The sequence below is a fragment of the Rissa tridactyla genome, chromosome Z (genome assembly GCF_028500815.1).
Source record: "Rissa tridactyla isolate bRisTri1 chromosome Z, bRisTri1.patW.cur.20221130, whole genome shotgun sequence".
NCBI classification, from domain to species: domain Eukaryota; kingdom Metazoa; phylum Chordata; class Aves; order Charadriiformes; family Laridae; genus Rissa; species Rissa tridactyla.
In genome coordinates, this window is record NC_071497.1 from 15,807,392 (window position 1) to 15,825,023 (window position 17,632).

Consider the following 17,632-nt stretch of genomic DNA (forward strand, 5'->3'; position numbering starts at 1 on the left):
CCAATCCCTACTAATCCCCATTTTCATACATTTGCTTTCTTTTGTATATATTTAATAGCAGCTGAATAGTTGCACAGTATAAAATGACTCAAATGTTTGAGGTTTCTATCTTCTCCTTTTGACAATTCTTCCTTTTTAGCTAAACTTTCCCTTTGACTTCATTACACTATTTAACAAGAGACTCAAAAGGATAAAAATTCCATTCCTTGCCTAATATTTACATGCTTCAGCTATATATAGAATTTTTTACTTTTTAATCTTCTTACCAAAGTATGCACCTTGAAATCATTACTCTCTCCACCCCTCACCCCGACTCTCTCCCACCACTCCCTGACCCATCTTTGTTCATCTTCTCCCAAGTCCCTCCAGCCAATAGTTTTCTGGCAATAAGAAACCCAGAAATGAACTGTAAATCCATAAATCAAGTAATGTAGTATTTCACCTGATTCCAGACTTATATTATGCTTTTTGTGTTATGTACAGCCAACATTTGCATATTTGGAGAAGCTTCTTCTCACTGCAAACTGATGACTAAGCTGTTATTCCCCTTGCATTTTGTATCACTCAACAATGATTTCTGCTGCATAAATGTATATTTCAGTTTATTTTCACTAATTTCGTTCTTTGTCTTAAGATATATTAAGTAATGTTTTTGCCCAAGATAACCCCATTTTCCCCCAGTATTTCTGTTCTAACAAAAGGACTCATGCTAAATCTATGAAATTCAGTAGAAGTGCTCCTTTTGACATTAATCTACCTTTCCATGTGTTATTACTCTTTCTCTTTTGATGTTTTACAATTGAAAGGATTTGAGAATGATCCCCACTAGCACTGAATATTGCAATATTAAAGATATATGGGTTTTGCAGTATAGGGAACTATAGGGTAAAAAAAAAAAGAGTCTGGAGGACTCAAAGTCTTCTGCAACTAGAGGGTAGGTGTAAGCCACAGGCCATTTCTAGGTTTTATTCCCTTTTATCTCCACAGTTTTCTAAACTTTAACTCTTCTGAGAGATACAAACTGAAGAAACTCTACAATCTCCCTATATTTCTGAAGGTTTTCTTCCCTTTTCACATAGTGCTATGCCCATTAATAAATTCATTTTTATCAAATTTTATGGTCATGGGAACTATCTTATGCAGAACTAAAAGAAGGATGTGACATTGATATGTTTATTTTTAAAACTGTGTCTCTTCTGGAAGCAACTCAGCAGGGCAAAGAAAATATTTCATTCTTGCCAGCAAAAAATGTCCCTTTTGCAAAAAATATGATGCAGCTCTTTCCCAATACCTTTCCTATTTGCATGTCTTATGCAATGGGCCTTCCTTTTTTAGATAGTCCATACTGTCACTTTCTCAGTCAACAAGTAAAAAGATATGGACCTACTGTAGATATGGTACTAGTAGAAGATGTTACTCCTTCCTTGGCCAGATGGTCCCACACAGAGGACTGCACACAGATGACTATGCATCCTCCTCACATGCCACGAGGAGGAAATTATATACGTATACACGAGGGTTATATATAAAAATCATAATCACCAACTACTCTCCATGTAGGAACTACAGTGACTCTGAATGCATCATGAGTTGCTTTGTGTGCTTGATCATCACACGTGGGGCAAAAGGAATTTTGCTATTCCAACCTGTTTTCTCTGCTGTGACATGGAATTCTTTTTGAATTTTGGCGGTAATGTTGTTGAAAGAGGTTTTGTCCTCAGAAGAGAAGATGAGGTATTTTTACATATGGAAGGAACTGATGTGATAAAACTCAAAAATCAGATAAAATGTTGTTGAGGGATATTTTTGTGTTAGGGATATTTTTTTTGGTATGTTGAGTTCACCAATCTGTTAATGTCCAAAAGCATTGCACGTGGTCTCTGCAGAAAGGTGCTATTGCAGAATTCATGAGCTTTACAAAATATAAACAACTCATTATCCTGTAAAGTAACTGACATTGGCAGAACAGTAAGCCCTACTGAGTTTACAGATTCTGAATAGCCCAGGTTGAGTTCAGAAATTTAGCCAGTAGGCAAACGATGGATAGGAACTATAGCGTTTAAGGATGGAGCTTGAGAACTGGCACAACCTGGTTTAAACTATAGCCATGCATTTCTTATTCTTCTTTTGAACTGTATCTAACGACCAAGAAAATACCATTCAGTCATACTACTATGGGAATTTCAAGGGAGCTCCTCCTTACCTGTTTTAAGAAATTGGAAGAACTGAGGGTAACGTAGGAAGAAGTCTCGCTGAAAATTCTAAAATTCTAGACGCAAATTCAGATGTGTCTTCAGAATTCTAGAGAAAGGAGTGCAAACTATGAGAAAAAGACTGCTGATAAGTTTCATTCAGGGGTAACATTTTAAAATTCTTTACTTGCCACCTTTTTGTTGCAATCTGTATCTAAAAGCTTGGCCAGCTTTGCTTTACTGTTAAGTTTCCGTAGTGTTAGGAGCAAGGTAAGTCTGGGTGACACTGATGAGTTTAGGGCTACTTGTCTTTGCAAAGACACCAAATTTGAATAGCTATGCAAAAGTCCCTGTAGCTAATCTAAATCGGATAATTTTAGGCCACTCAGGCTGGAACATATTATTCACCAAGCCACAGGAAGTTAGACATGGGTTTGGTATTGCAAAATGTTAAGTTATGGGAAGAAAGTCCTTTTGACAGAGACAAGTCAGAATTTTTCCAATAAATAGCAGATACTTGAGATGCACCTAATTTCCCGTCCTACCTGACTGAGGAAATCTCACAATTTCACACATGAGCATTCTTAAATAGGACTACTGTAGTTTTAGACCCCATCCAGTTAGACTCCTGTCAAAATTAATTTTACTGTGATCCTAAATATAGCGTTTATGTATACAGAAATCTCCTCAATGACTTAAGTATCACATTTGTGCATGAACCATCATTTTAACATTAACATCATATTAATAATTCTGGAGTAGAATGCAGTATAATGTAAAAGTATTTGCCCCTTGCAGGTTGCATGGCGTGAGTGTGTGTTAAATGTCTAAAGAACAAAACGAATGAGAAGAGTAAAATATTAGCTATTAGCTACAATGGGCATCTAAACAATATAATATTTTACTAGTCGTTTCAGTTCCTTTATATTTACTTATTCAAATTATGGTAACTGTTGAACTTTTGAAAAAAGAAAGAGTAAAATATAAACCAGTGCTGCTTGATCAATAAAATTTTTAGTCAGAAGGTTACTATTAAAACATCATGTCCATGAAGATGCACACTTTAGTTCTTCACTGCTATATCCTCAATAAATTCAGTGAAATATCATTAAAGGAGGCTTTGATCCCTGGCATTTTTCTGTTTGCTGACCCACATAATCTATCCTACAATTCCACTATTAAAATCTGGGGCTTTTTTGAAACAAATACTGTTGTTTTCCACATAGAGTGAGCTGACATTTGGATGTATAAGCAAAACAAGGAAGAGAGTGGGCAGAATGCTTTCATTCTTTAAAATGAAATAAACAATTGTGTTAGGGAAAAAAAATACATTTTTTCTAAAGGACAGGACTATGTTCCATATCACACTCATCCTGTTTAAAAAGCTAAAAGAATAAAGAACTTTAGCTTTCATTTCAATAATCTCATTAAAAGATTTTGTAGTTAATACAAGTAGTTTCAGGATAATTCCAAACTGTTTTTTCCAGAATTTTCCACGAGTGCAAACAGATCTGTCAGGTTTACCAGGGGTACAAAATACAGATACAGATACAGGCCAGGTACAGCCTAAGCAAAATTAACATGTTTTCTGGGGAATGTTTTGCATTACCACCATAAAAAAGTCACAGAAATTGAAGATACGACTTTCACACTTACGCTTATGCTATGCCTCCAAAATATAGATGAATTGTTACATAATTTTGGGAAAAAAAAAATCTTATATTTCTTTCCTGCATTCATCTGCATCTCTGATTCTTTTACGTGAATTAAATATCTTTGGTTTGTCACAACGGTCTACAATATTGTGATGCATCTGGCTCATTGTTACTTACCTAACACCTGAATCGGTCAGTGAAGTACAGCAAATGATGGGGGTCAGGCACCACTTATTTTTCCTTTACCACATTCACTATCACAGCTTTATCATATTGTTAAAAAAACACAGCTATTTCAAAATCAGTATTTGTGTCATTTTAATACAAGATGAAGGAGCAATTTAAACTTACCCAGTTATTATATTTTATGCCATCAGGAAAAGGGAGACTAATAATTAAAAGCAAATTTTAAAAAGAAGTCATTCTATTAAAAAGAAAAAAAAAAAAAACAGCAAAATTAGATTAAATACATTAACCAGGAGAACGGTGACCAATACTTATGGAATCTCTCTAGAAACATTTAGTGATAGAAAGTTCTAAATCTTCTATTGTGTTAGGTCAGTGAGACCTGTAATGCAGCACTGGTCTCTCAGGAATGGGAGATGCTATCTAGGGAGAACACACTGGTGGATCAGTTCCACTCATATTCACAAGAACAGGAAAGGTAAAGAGGTGTATTCCTGCCCACTACTCCTGTTTGTGAATTTTGTGCATTCACATACTTTCTGCCTCAACAGCCTCTTCTGACAACAGTTTCAAGAAATTCTTGTTTGTTGTATAAAAAAATATTTTATTTATCTGTTTTATAAAGAAATCCTACTAACTTCCCCCTACTTCTAGTACTGTGAGGTTTGGTGGATAAACAGTTCTGTGTTCACCTTAACCTTCATGATCCTATAAAGTTTGATCAAATCTCAGCCCTGCTGACTTTCTTCTTTCCAAACTGAAGAATAACAGCCATTTCAGTTGTTCCTCTTAGAGAACAACTGTTCCATATCAGCTATTTTGAGCTTTGTCAGCCAGCTCTTAATCCACTTCACATCTGCTTTAATGGGTGCTCCTTTCTTAAAATAGGATATCATCCAGCAATAAATTCAAAGCTTTGTAATAAAGTCAAATATGTTAGACATATACAATTATAAACCATATCCATATTTACATATGCAATAACAGGAAATTTTAATGGAATTAATTTCCTTTGTCAAGAAGTGCCTTCCAAAAAATATTGGTTGGCAATACTTCTCTGTCCTTTAATTCTTCACGATTTAATTCCCTACCCGCTTTTCCATTTTCCAGGATCTCAAGATGTGTAAAAGCTGGGAATAGTTTCTTGCTGCTTGATATTCAAGCAACGTTTTTTTTTTTTTTTTCCCTGATAATTTAATTTCTTTTGACACCATCAGAATGGCAGAATGAGAAAAGAGTAACATAGATCTCAGTGGGAAGTAGGGGACAGCGACCTATTTTTTATTTATTCTTAACTTACTGTTTATAAAGCTATCGAAGCACAGGGAATGTGTTAACCTGGGAAGCCCAATAGTGGTCCTGAGACATGGCAGAAGGGAACTTTCCCCCAAGCCAGAGTGTATCCAGGATGCTTACCCACCCACAGGCAGCGCAGTTATCTCTAGGGGAAAGCCCTGAGGTGCCCCTGTGATAGGGAGCCCCAGCACACTCAAGCAAACCTCTGCATCCAATAACTAGTCTGTGGGACACATCAGGGAGAGCCCCTGCCTTCAAGCACAAACACAGGGGATAACGAAACATGTGCACGCATCTCTCTGGCCACATTGCTGGTGGGTTGGTAAATGCATCCTGATATGAACCTCAGGAATCAAGTTTCAAAACTTGTTTTCTACCACCACTCCCAAACTTGTTAGTAGCCTAAATGATCCCTGAGAGTTCCCTGGGGAACTGAATCAGTCAGTCGAGGGCAGTGAAGAATGAGATGAATTTTTTGTCTATTTTACTATTTTCTCCAGGTCCACACTTTGAACTACCAGAAACACTAAGTATATGTTCTTTTTGAATTTTGAGTGGCACAATCTGTATTTATTCTCCTGTTCCATACCACAACACAAGCCTTTAATTACAAGAAGTGTTTTTTTCCTCTTTAATCATTGTCTAAGGTTACAATTCAAAATGGAGTAAAGATATAGTTTTATTACAAAATTATATAAAAAAGACTGAAAATACAAAAATTGGAAATGTGGAGTTGTAACACAATAAAAGCAAGGGCAGTGATTTCGTTTTATTGTGTTATTAAGAGAGAAGCTGCATAAATATGAATTTTGAGTACCGATAAAATTGGGTAGAAAAAGGGAGTTTTAAATAATTAATATCTTGTCTATTCATTAATTATTGTTAATATATTATTTTATTAAAAATTCTATTTGATCAAATACATTTGAAGTACTAGAGAAGTGCCTGTTTGATTGCATCCATTCAAAAATAAACCTCAAAAATACTTTAAGGACACAAATACACAGTACACTCATTATTAAGAAATAGAATTCTCATGACTCAAAAAAGAGCAAGTTTATATCCACAGCACATCCAAAAAGGCGGTGTGTATTCAGTTTTTATTTTTATTTTCTCCACTAATAAATACTTTTTGAGAGTATATTACTTCAAATTTAATTACTGATGAAAATATTTTTCCATGGATGATCCTTCTGCCGCACCAGAAGCTTGCTGTCACACATCTGTAATCGACTTTTTGAATGGACCTATTGAAATATAGAACTCACCTTTTCTGTTTACCTCAGTCAGTTAGAGTGCCATCTCCTACCAAATGTTAATCTCTGCTGTTTCTACAAATAAATGCAGTACACAAGTACTATTCGAAAGATAAATGGAGCATGCTAAGTTTTCTAGACCTTCTATATGTTTGGAGTTACAAGGATCAAAGACCTCAAGCAGAAGAGAAGTTTCAGTGAGTAGGTACTTTTGGGAGAGGATCAGAGCAGAACAGAAAGCTCAGTCAGTGTTTTATATCTAATCTGTGAAGCTTTTTAGACATACAGACATGTATCAGATAAAACACTGAAAAGCACAATATGGCAGCTGTATGAAACACGAGGACAAATAGGAAACTAAAGAGCCAGCTATAACTACAATCTGTGAAATGTATAGACTATTGTGCATAACTAGATTTACCTTTAGCGAAGAAAATGAAAAGAAGCAATTGACAGCAGAAAAGAAAAGAGTGAAGCTCAAATGTGAATGTGATTTAATTCTTAAAGAAGTTTGCTGTCTTCCCTCATCTTCATTTCATAAATACACTTTTATGGGGTTGCAGCTAGTGCAAGATGAGAGTGGAACACAAAAGAAGGGCAAATTCCCTTTTCATAGGGAGCCAAAGTTAAATGGCTCATGCTAGCTGAAGCTGCTGGGTAAGCAAGGGGAGTCTATTTAAGAGAGAAACAGAACATGGAAGCATCACAAATACCAAAATGTCACACTATGGCTCTGAATTTAGCCATAAACACACCTAGCCTAGTCTGTAGCAAACAGTGCAACTAAAATTAATTCTCAATAACTCAGTTTTCCACCTGTAGCACTTATTAATGCCTCATACAATGTGTAGAGAGCTTTAATCTGTTTAATCTGATTGAATTTCAGGAAAATACTTATGTGGACACACAGTTGGAGAATCAACTGCTTGGAGGGAAAACATGTGTTTCACTACTTATAAGTGATATTTAATCTATCCTGGCTTAGTCTGAAAGATACAGTGAGGATTGGCCAACCCTTACAAAATTTGTGTGCAACTAGTAAATATATATTTTTAAAAAAAGATTATGTAATGTGTTTATCTCTAAGTACCACATATAAAAATGTACTTGTATATAAATATGTATTTCTATTTATAATATGTGCTTGAATACCAACTTAGTGGAACGCATTTTGTGATTTCATAGAATTTTAATTTGTATACTTATTACTTATAAACCAAATCTAGATATGGTGGTACAGATTTATTAACGTAGACTTAAGTGTCCAATGTTTATTAACCGAGACCTAAGTGTCCAATACTCAGGGGATCAAATGGAAAAGCATGTAAAGAGGAAAGAGTGTAATTTGGTGTCCAATATCATATTTTTTACATAGGTAACTTGGGGAACAGGTGTGTAGAGGTAGAAAAGATAGCTCTAGATATTTTTCCTACGGTGCATGCATGGAATTCCTATTGACATTGACAAAGAGGAGAATTTAATCTACTATGTACAGAACAATGCATTAAGAAGTCATCACTGTAAATGAAATCACACATGGCTATTTAGCTGTGACAGTTTAGAGAAAGAATATGTTCTATTTCAGCATCTCTGGAGAGGGGAAGCACGTGTCCTATCTCAGCAAGCTGATCTGAACACAGACAGTGTGACAACATTGGCAGCAGATGTCTTTCTATTCCCTTCCAAACTATCATCTCCAGAATAAATTATTAAAAGGCTTATCCATTCTGAGAACACTGCGAAAAAAGAAGGGAAGGTTCTTTTTGCACTTCTGTCTGACTCGGGAATTTTTAGTAATTTTAAACCTCTAACATTTGTACAATAACAAATGACTGTAACATTTGTACAGCAATTCTTACTGTATCAGTACCATTCTAGCAGAGCCCCATCCCCTTCCTTAGTAATGGCACTCAAGACAAAATTAGGTTCTTCCACTTTATTTCTTTAAGCTGTGCTAAGTTTACATAAAATTACCTTGTTAAATAAAATTTAAATAACTTTGCATTGATACTTTTTTCCCTGCATTATTTGTTTAGTGAAGTAGAACGCACCTACACCAGATATAGGACAAACATTGCAATCACCCAACTGTGCAGTGAGCTGGTAAATGTAATAAAAATTAACACCCTGAGAAAGCCAGTGAAATAAAATACAGGCAAGAGAAAAATCTGGAATTTGCCTAGAATTAGCAGCCTAAGTGCTTTGCAAAGAATTTAAAAACTTTTTACTATAATATGAATATTCAGATTTTATATTTAACTTTAATGACAGCACAATCCAGAGCATGATATTTCACAGCTCAGTGCAGGAGTACTGATTTAGGATTGATTTAAAGGTAAGAATGTTAGCTAGCAAATAAGAACACTATTTTTTCAACAGTAAACTCTGTCTTGGGACAGCTACTACAAGAGGGTAAAAAAAAAAAGGAACATTATTACACAATCTAATCTCCTTATTTCCCATTAGATGATGTTTTGAAAGAAAGTAATTAAGAAACTAGCAAGGTTAATTTAATAAATTGCAGAAGATTTTGTCAACATATCTTCAACAGGGTGATTCATAAAAAAGCAGCATAAACCCAGTTATGGGCAAATAATCCCAAAAATGGAGGAGGAAAGAAAATTATGTAATTTTGATGCAGAACTACGTGTTGACCAATGACTGGACACGAGTAGGGCTCTCTGGTTAGATCAAAGGCTATCTGGATTGTTGCATGTTTTTAATCTCTCCTCCAGGTGGGAAGATGGAAAGAGAATATGGGGAAGAGAAGGAAGATGACATCTGAGATGATAAAAGGACTATAAGGTATGCCATTTTAGGCATCGCATGGCATGGGCAAAGACCTGGCAACAAGACTCTGTATGAAACAGGGCATTCTGCTGGTGAATAAAAACAAGCAGAACTCTCTGTCATACCATCAAGAGTGATGAGCCTGCCCGAGATCCAAGATTTGTATGAGCATGTACCCTAAGTACCTGTGAACAGGGACCTCATATACAGCGAGAACAATGCACACCTTGTATAACTTTGAAAAGAATAAGTTCTCTGTCAAGATTATAAATCAAATTAATAACTTCAAGTGTCCACTAATGCAAATTATTTCTGGTGGAAAACTAATTTTTTTCATTTTGTGTAGTGTACAAATGATTAGCACATTTGAAAAATGTAAACAGTCTTTTAACTCCTTTCCTAGTGACTAAAAATGTTTGGCCTGGAGGACTGGCTTCAATGAAGATTTCCTTAAACAGCACAGAAGACAGTTTATACTTGGAGCATTTATATTTACATTAAGTTAATGCAGAGTATAGAGTATATAGAGCATATGGAGCACGTAAGCGTTTATACTTGCTGTTAGTTGCTCCGTTCAGTAACAGTACCAGTTCAAAATTTTGGATGAATCTGATCTGTTAGAATTAAAAATAAAACTAAAAATCAGTAAAAAACTGGATACAAATCATCATCAACTTGACTGCTTGGCAAGGAGAACCTGTCTCCTCTCAGTTCATCTCACTGTGTGCCTTTCCTATGGAATTAGAAAATTATACTGAAAGCCTCTCTGGAATATCCACAAGATATCTACTCTTTCCTGAGGTTTGACTTCCAATGACAGCTGCCTCCTTCTCCCTGCCTTGCCTTGGGAAGCAAATGATTTGGACAAACTGGATCTAATTTTTGAAGAGAAAAAAAAAAAAGAAGAAAAAAAGGCAAAACGCAATCATTCCTGCTGTTCAGAATGAAATGGTTTTGGCTTTCATCCAAGCTTGATGGGAAGACAGAGATTAAGGATGTTCATAAACCCAAGTAAATATCTATAGCATTTCTCTTTTTATCTGAGTTTTCTTATTTTAGGTGTTTGAAGGGCTCAAAAAATAGCTGGTCTGGCCAGACACATGCTGTAGCAAGGGCACAAGAATAGATACAGAAAACTGTTCTCTGACAAAATGTTTAATTACATGTTTTACTGTGACTGTCTTTAAAAATCAGAACTTTTAAATTTACCAGAGCAGATAAGTACTTCAATGAAAAACGGTCTTTATCCTAGCAGTTTTTATTAGTAAGAATTGATTTACTAATGCATTAATATCTGTTGGTTTATGTGATAAAGGCCTATCTCAACATCCACAAAGGAGCTCAGACGCACCATAGCAGGTGGGGGCACCTCAGTCAAGGGAACCAGCTCATGTCCCAGCCCTCCTCGGGTAGGAGACACAATGTGGGATGTGGTATGTATATGTTTACTTGTGTATACATGTCTATGCATACATGTGTACATGCATATGTGTATTGTATACGTGTGCCCACTGGGAACACATCTCAGCCTCACTGCTGGCTCGACTTTGTAGGAGGAGCTGTGGCAGCCGGTTCTTTTGGACCACAGGATTCGGCAACTCCCTAACTATATCATTGTATGGTTCAGCCTGTTTAAGTTACTTAGTTAGTGAATTACTGACGTGTTATATAGTTCTCAATCTAAAACTTGAAAGACCTTGGCAGTGTTGACTATTAACCCATGAAAAACTTAAATGCAACTATTCTTGAACTAAGCGAAGATTACAAGCATATAAGCAAATGGAGTAATGACACATGGCATGAAGAGCTCATATAATGCCTTTCAACAGTTTCTTAGCTAATCTTGTTAGATCATATAAGACATACAGGCGAAAAGTAAAATATTTGTCATTTTGACTGTTAGGTTTTCACCTTCTCTCATAAAAAGTTTCATCTTAAGATGTTACTTATTTAGGTAGTGACAAAGACATTTTTTCACTGTGAAGCTGAGACATGACTTACAAACACATTGCGCACAGTAATAGAAATTGCTTTGAAAATAAAGCAGTCAGTGCCCAAGAAAGTAGAAGTTCAAGGAGAATTAACAGAGTTTGGAACATCCACATCCTCTGCCCAGACATTCATAATGTTGCATGAAATATAGATATCTACACAGGTGGTAAAGACACCGTAAAATACTTTTATTCCTAAAAAAAGGAGAATTGATAAACAGGTCAGACTCTCTCCCCCAACTCATGAAGTTCTTTCACCTTTCTCTTCAGTTTAAGAAGGGATGCTACAATAGACAAAATGCTAACCTTATCTTTCACGGAAATTTTTATCTTCCCCAGTCATTTGTAGATAAACCTACCTGCAGCTGACATACATCCAAAAATATGATGAAATTTTATTATGCAACTAACATGTGTTTATTAGAAAATCAGAAAGATTTTGTAAGGAGAAATTGTAGTTGGCATTGTGATTTCAGAAGATACAGGAAATTAAATCACACCTGCATCTGCCTGGAAGCCAATGAGACTCTTTCACTATTACAGTCCTCGAGTTTCTGTGTATGAAAGATAATGCATTGAGTTTTATCATACCTTAATGACAGATGATGCTGTTCAGTTTGGTACAGAATTAGACTCTGATTATATCTCAGTTTCTCTGAAACAAATCCTAGATTTGGCAATGCAGAGTCTTTGACAGAATAAGCTGTTAGGCAAGGTCATTCAAACTGAAAAAAACCACCACCTGGCAGAGAGAGAAATTAATACACAGTGGAAAATATCTATCGTTATTGGAGTTCTGTCTTCACACTTCCTAGGCAGATCACAAAGCTATATAGTCTACAGAAGGGCATAAATAATATATTAATTTGAAAACAGATCAATCAGACCTTTTGATACTAATTTTTAAAATTCTCTTTGAAGTAGATGGCCTGAGTCAAATTTATTTTTTTTTGGTGAAACCCTTACATAGTCAATAGGAAAATAAAAGAAGTTGCACAAGGCAAAAAAAACCCAGTGAACAACTAAGTAGAACAATTTAGGATTTTTTTTTCTTTGAGTCTTTAACATCAAACTATCACTGAAAGTAAATTACAGAATAAGAAATTCAGCTTTTCTTGAGACTTTTAAGTAGTTAAAAAAGTGATTTGTACATCAAACTAAGGGTAAAATTCTAACCTGGCTTATTTATGCAATTCTTTTAATACTGACAAGTAAGGTAGGGTATATTAATTTGCAAAACTATGCATGATTCTGAAATATAGGAAAATTTATCTGAACAGATCTTATATTTATTTGGACTCCTTGGGATTACAGGTGATACTTTGCTGGTAGATGTAAGGATTCTGTAGTTCGTGGTAAGTCAGTAACCAGTCATGCTGTTCTAAGTTGGAAATTCCAGGAGACAGTGAAAAATTAAAAAAAAATATATAATAAAATAGAGGTATCTCCCTAACTATTATTCTTTTCATCAGAAACATTAGAATTTTGAGAGTATTCCTGATCATTGCCAGGATTATTGCAAAAAATGATTGAAAGACCAATACACCTTGTCTGTTGTTCTAGTGTTAGATGTCTATCTTAACACATTACAGCCAGACGAGTATTAACTCTTCCAATTTTGTGAGAAGTTGGGTTGGGGAGGAAGGATATCATAGAACCTTACAAATCATAAGGCTTAAAAATGAAAAAGCCCCATTTTTCCAAGAACTGTGAACTCTGTTTATAGCTTTCTGTTGCTTTTGAAATTTCCCTAGAAGTTCTCCACCTTTTTCTGAACCAGATTACAGTGCCTTGTCTGAATGTTACCAACATGACATTAAAAAGGCTTTGAAGTTCAGATGAAGTCTCAGTTCTGACATTTATTTGGTACGTGTGTCACAGCCCTAACCTAAGTTTGCTTAAGTTTTCTTTTTTTATTTTGCAAGATTGGATGAGGAAGTAATTTCTGTTCCTGAGGTTCCTAGCTTATTGTTATCATTAGAATAGGAACTAGAATTGGATTAATATAAAACAGTGATTCAGAAATTTAAAGAACAATTGAAATGATAATAGATTTATAAAACCTCAATAAAGCTTTATAACATGGAAATGAAGAGGAAGACTTCAACTGAAAGTACCTTAAAATTTCAAGAACAGCCAAGGTTTTATTTAAATGAGATCACTCCTACTCCTCTTTCCTACGTAGTCAGAAATTCAACAACTGCTATCTGAGGTATTTCTGAATTATTTTTAATAATAAGGCTTCTGGGGTTGAATAGCAAAATATCGAAGGGCCTGACAGAACTGACTGGTTCAGTTGTTCTTTCATTCTGCTTTCTGTCAACACAGAGTCTCATTCAAATAATTTATTTGAAAAGTCATGGAGTGTGCTCATTTTCTTTGCTAAGCGGAACGGCTATATTTACTTCCATCAGCACTCCAAAGCAAAGTACAAATGATCATTCTCCCACATGCGCCTTACCTCCCAGTAAGCTCTCAAAAAATATAATTGAATGGGTCTAGGCTTTCCTGTTTCTTAATTTGCCAGCCAACATATACTGTCCCATATATTACAGATCACAAAATAATTCATCATGACTATAGTTGGTTGTCACATGTGGGAAGTCATCAGGAAAAAAAAATAAATCAAACAGAATGGTAAGAAAAATAATTCAGGTGTCGAACATGAAGAATGGTGACCTCTTGTTGGTGGGTACGAAGGAACACTTACTTACAGTCATGCAGTTTTGTGTCTTTCTCCATTTTACTAAATGGCAAACTCCCTTTAGCAGCAAAGGATTACTCTGTGTGACAGAACACAAGGAGTTAGCAGAGACTGTGCATTAGTCTATATACAAAACACTTATCTGTTTCTTAAAAAATAAATAAGAATATAAAATAAATTTTAAAACATCCTTCACAATGAAAATGTATTTTACAGGAGAATGTACAGAATCTAGAATCCATAGCATTGCCCTCCCCTGCTTTCTATATCCAATCCAACAGAAACACCCAAAAATGCATCTTGGCTTAAATTTTCTGCTATGAAGCGTTTTTCTTTATTCTAAACAAAGAATATTCTTCTGCTATTATAACAATTGGGTCTTGAATAGTTATTTGGTCAGTAGGATAGAATAATCAAGTACTTATGATGAGGTTTTATTATCCTAATTCTGGCTGCTTGTATTTTCCCCTTCCCGCGTGCCTTTTTTTCAACATTTTAAAAGTTAATACTTTTTTTTTTTTTTTCAGTGACCTTTTTCTTCAGTGACATTTTCCAGGAAATTCTACCTCTAAATAAAGAGGGTTTTGTTTAATATTCATAGTATTCATCATATGATGAGGACAAAAATTACTAGTTATGAAAAATCAGGTGCTTAGAAACACCAGTTGTGAAAATATCTAAATCTGGGCACCTCGATGTGAATACAGAAGACTGCATGCATTTTTACATTCTGTGCATAAAACACAACTGTTCTTCTTGTATTGAACTTTAGAGAGGTACATTTCAGTGGACAGGACATTTAAGTGAGTAAAAAGAATTACAGACCTGCTTGGAGAACCAAACACCTATCTCACAAGAGACTGAGCAGATTCTAGGATACACCTTCCTCCTGTAACTGTAAAATAAATTTTGCATTTCACAAAGGCATTTAGATTGTTCTGCATGTTTTATTCACCAATAAAATGAGGTTCTACTGGAGCCTCTACAAATCTAATTGAATATACTTTGATATATACAGTAAGAACCAATTAGGATATCAGTGTTCCAGTAGAAACCACAAACACTACAGGCACACTGCTGTCTTGATGTCATTTCTTCTCAAGTTATACTCCCTTGCGCTATAAAAACACCTATTTCATGAACCTGTATTTTTTCATTTTATTACAATTTTCTATTAGTGGGAAATTACTGCTTTGACCCTGCTTCTTCCAATCCTTGTTGAACTTTTTTTTATTATCAAATTTCATTCATTTTACTTGTAATTTTCATCAGTCAAATGCTTTGTAAATACATAGTCAGTTGAAAAAATATAGGATACATAAACAAATCCAACAGCACTCTGAAAACTAACCAATAAGACACAAAATTTCAATTTGTTCTCCAAAAATTTCACTTGCAATTGGCATACATAATAAGAAAGCATTTATTTCTGATATTCTAATGTTATATCATCAGGATGCTATGGGGACTAGGGCTAAGAACTAAATGAAAATTCACATTAGTATTGTGACTATTTTGTCATTTATAGCAAACTCGGGGGTCATTTGTGAGCAAGCATGTACTCCTTATTATTTAATATGTACATATATTACTCCATAAATTACCAAAACTACTAGTAATCTAGCTAAGATTAGGACAGGGCTATATAATCCCTCATTGCTGTAAACAGCAGCCTGAGCTACCATGGGAAGCTTTTCAGTGATTTCAGGTGGGCTCAGTTCTGTGGGCACAAAAGTACCTGCAAGGACAGGTAAGCTGTAACAAACAAAAAGGGTAAAAATTAGAGTTTCAGTCGACGAAGGATAAATAGGAATGAATGGCTGTGAAGCAGTGTAAGAAATCAGAAACACAGATTTAAAAGGCACCTCACATGAAGTGTAAAACCTCCTTTTCCTTTGCTCTTTGTCTGCTTACATACCACTTCCTAATGGTCTAGTAGGCAAGGCAGCCTTCCCATCTGTCAGTCCTCCTATGCAAACTTGCAGCACCTCCTGAACACCTCCCTTGCTTTCTCTCTTGACTTTTTTGCACATTTATGACTTTATTTTCTTAAATTTCTGCCTCACACTATGACTTTTAGATGAGCCTTGACATTTGTGCTTGTACCTTCAGTTCCTGTACCTCACTATCTTCATTACTCTAATTCAGCATTTTGTTAATGGGCACATGACAGTGGAGTATTTAGCAACATCTTCTTGAAATAAGTCCAGACTGCCTCCACTTCTTTCTGCAAAAACCTTTAATCTATTCAACACCACCCACTCAGCCTGCCGTGGGGTTTAGAGCTGGGACTTCAAAACTATCAGCCTGTGTGTGGTGCCATTGGTTTCAAGGAAACAGAACAATATTAAAGAAAATTGAGGGCGTATGCAGGTAAAGTGTATTTTTTCTGTTATTCTGAAAAGACTGTGCATCAGGGCACACATAGAAGATCCTCTCCTGTTTGCCGTTTCTTCTAGGGAAGGAAAAAGAAGCTTATGCCACCATTTATAATCTATTTTCCTAAAGAAATGGAATTGCATAATCATCCCTCGTGGCTAACTTTGCACAGCTGACAAATTTGGCAAATGGGGAGGCTCCTGGGGGTCACCATTTGAGGAAAGTCACGGTGGGACCTGCAACAGTGCTCCAGCAGGAGGACAGCTGTTGTACAGGGGCAAGCAGCCACACGCTCATGGGGCAGGCAGCTCCTGCTCTAGTTTAAACTCTCCTACTATGAAATAGTTGTACATCATTTTTATTTCTTTTTTGTAGTGCTTGGTGAAGAAAATAATTAATAGAAACAGGTATGTAACTTACATAAGCAGATGGAAAGATGCAAATACAATGAAATTTTCACATCTTCTTAACCATATAAGTACCTTCTGGTTACTCTGGTCTACATTTTATCTTATCTTAATGAGAAAGAGGTGGGAAAGCAGGAGATAACTAGTACTCAGAATATCTTTTATAACAGGAGAGGAAAATAATCAACAGTGACTGCAGATGACAGGACACCTGCACTTAGGGTCATAGTGCAAGCAGCAGTAGGATCTACAGTTTTAACCTTAACTTGGTAATTACATGTACCCTTGTACTCTTCCAGGTTCATTTGGTAAATAAAGACTTCGAACTCATTTGAGGTGTTTCAGTCAGACTTCATGTTATGAGGCAAAAGATGATCAGAAAGATAGAACTGCTTCTCTATGAAAAAATTCTCAGTGAATTGGGACTCTTCAGCTTAGAAAGTCAGTTAAGAGATAAAGATTGACAAAAATTAAAATTGTGTGGAAAGGGCAAGGAAGGCAGGTTTATTCACTGTTTCTCACAGTGGATGAAGGAACAACCCCAAACCATTATAAGACAGCAAACATTGTCCAAACCCACATAAATTTTCCTCTCCTTCCAACCCCAGCCTCTACGGAGGCAATGGAAGACTTTGCTGCAGGTGCAGGAAATGTAAACAAATTCAGAAAGTAGGTAGACAAATTCTTGGAGAATCAGCCTCCTGAGTGCTATTATAGATAACATTCCAGATACAGCCTCCAGGTCAGAAAGTCCCAAAACTCATTGTTGCTGGGAA